This window comes from Monopterus albus, unplaced genomic scaffold (genome assembly GCF_001952655.1).
Source record: "Monopterus albus unplaced genomic scaffold, M_albus_1.0 scaffold508.1, whole genome shotgun sequence".
Lineage (NCBI taxonomy): Eukaryota > Metazoa > Chordata > Actinopteri > Synbranchiformes > Synbranchidae > Monopterus > Monopterus albus.
Genome location: NW_018128388.1, coordinates 72,667 through 75,134, shown reverse-complemented (window position 1 = coordinate 75,134; position 2,468 = coordinate 72,667).

The following is a 2,468-nucleotide window of genomic DNA, read 5'->3' as shown; positions in this document are numbered from 1 at the left end:
AGTCTCTAAGTAAGTCACTCTCCAGGGGGTCTGCAAGGACATGAGCTAAGCAGGAAAATATTTTTTTGTTTGATGCCAAATTCATCAGGAAAAAAAAACTGGTATAAAGGATATTGATGCTGGCACCGCCAACCTGTGGTTCTGTTCGAGTGTTTAATAATTGAGCTGCTAAGTTATTTGAGCTGGGTTTTACCCAAAAGTGAACCGTTTAATTGAAAGCTTCAGTGCTAAAGAATGACAACTCTAAGCAATAATACACAGCAGAGGTTTATTTAGGAGCTGATCACTTTGAAAGATAAACAATTCTCAGCCTGTTTTGTTAATATTGTACCTATTTTTACTACTATTTGAGACTGACAGCCTTGCTTGTCAAATATGAATTTTGCATAAAATAGACTTCATTGCTATTTTGGTTAATTTGGCAGCAGCCATTCAAGTAATTAGTAAAGATGAGAAACACAAAGTCCTTCTCAAACTACTGTACAAGAAATCATAATCATTTGAAATATGATGAAAACAGTTATAAATCTTTAGAAAGGTGCACACTTCTCACACCAGCATTAATGCTGTCAACACAGATTCATTCAAATACATTTTTGAATGACATTTGAGCAGAAGAGCACTTGAACATTCTTCTAGTCTCTGAAAATACGACTGTTAAATATGTTAAGTAAAACAGAATATATTGAATTAAAAGTCTTCCATGAAAACACTAATAATCAGGATTTTTGTCACATTTTCTCAGGTAGATGAACGCTCTTAACCTCAGTGTCCTTTCCTGCAAACTTAATGGCAGTTGGGGATCTGGGGAACTAAACATCCTGTAGGATTAGAACATACCAGAAAGAAAATCCCTTTCTGTGATTTGGTGAAAATCTGAAATCTTTATCTCAGATAACAGCAGCTCAGTGGGAAACTAAACATTTCTAAGAACATGGTGCTTTATCATATAAACAAGGTGGATGAGGTGGTGGATCCCAGACATGTTATTACTACAAGATGACAGTGAGGCCCTTGAGCTTGTGGTCTACTCAATTGTACACATTCACAGCAGAGCACCAACTCCAAGGGATACGACCGTGGACCCTGACTGTATGCACACATTTTAATAAAACATGGAAAAAGAAACAAATTGATGAAAAACAGGAAGGAAGAAATACATACATAAACATGTAGATACCATTTTACACACCACCCTTTAAGGTTTGCATACTCATTCCTGTTCAGCCTGGATTTGCTGAGTTAAAAATTATTTGCATGCCTAAAATTTAACCAAAAGAGCAAAGAGAAAAGAGAAAAACTGTGTTGATATGTGCTGTACAGACCCAAGTCCTATCTGCAAAAAAAAGTAATCTGATCGAGTTATATTCAGGACCTATATCTCACTGGACACTGTGGGAGCAGGGAAGGTGGGCCAAATGAACATTGTTAAAATGAACAAGTGAAGATGAAAAAATAGATCAAGATTTCTAAAATTAAACCTGTCGCTGTTATGTGTTTTTCCTTGTGGAGCAGCAACTGTGGGGCAAAAATCCATTGATCCGGTTTTCACATTTTTAGGGTAAAATGCCTGATTGTGTGTGGCTATGCAGCACTTTAGGTTAGCAGAATGCCAGACAATAGCACTATCATTTAGGAAAATCACAAGTAGATCATTCCAATAGAAAAGGCTAGATGGATGGATGATCCTGTATATGAATGAAGAATCATGGCTGTGTTAGCAAGAGGCACTGCATTACTCTGGTATTTCTGAGCATTACGATTTGATGCATGTCTGGGAAAGTACAATAAACATTGTTGATATTTATACATTTGTCCATGCCATTAATAATCTATTGTTTAGACTCCAACAACCAGCCACCGGGCAAGATACTGACAACTATTAATTTAAGTCAGTTTGGGCAATACAACATTATCTGACAAGGCATGCCAAAACTAATCACTGTGTATCACAAAGCCCCCCCCTCCAAAAAAAAAAAACACACACAAAAAACACACACACATGAAACATGCCTGTCACAAGCTGGCTCATTGTGTTATCATTAGACAACAATAGTATTCATTTCCAGAACAGAACAGTTGGCAGTAAATAGAAGGGTCCATTCCTTCTGTGCTTCATTCATTTTCAATGTTACAGAAAGGATTTGGAATGTACAGTGGCGTTCACGTTGAATATATTTTCCCGTCGCCTGCATGTAATCTACTTACATTCACAGTGGGTGCAGAAATGTATTTATATCCTTGCATGTATTTACTGTATTCTTTTATATCCCTGCTCATTTTGAATTTCTCCTGCTTTAGTAAGGGGATTACAGGAGCTCAACCGTCACCAAGCTAAGTTTCCTAAACTATCAGGTAAGTAGCATTTAATTACCTTCATGGATAGTGTATTATTTTGCCATTTGTACTCCTTTGAATTACACTTAACATTCCATTCATTACTTGGGCAAATGCTATTTAGGATAGTT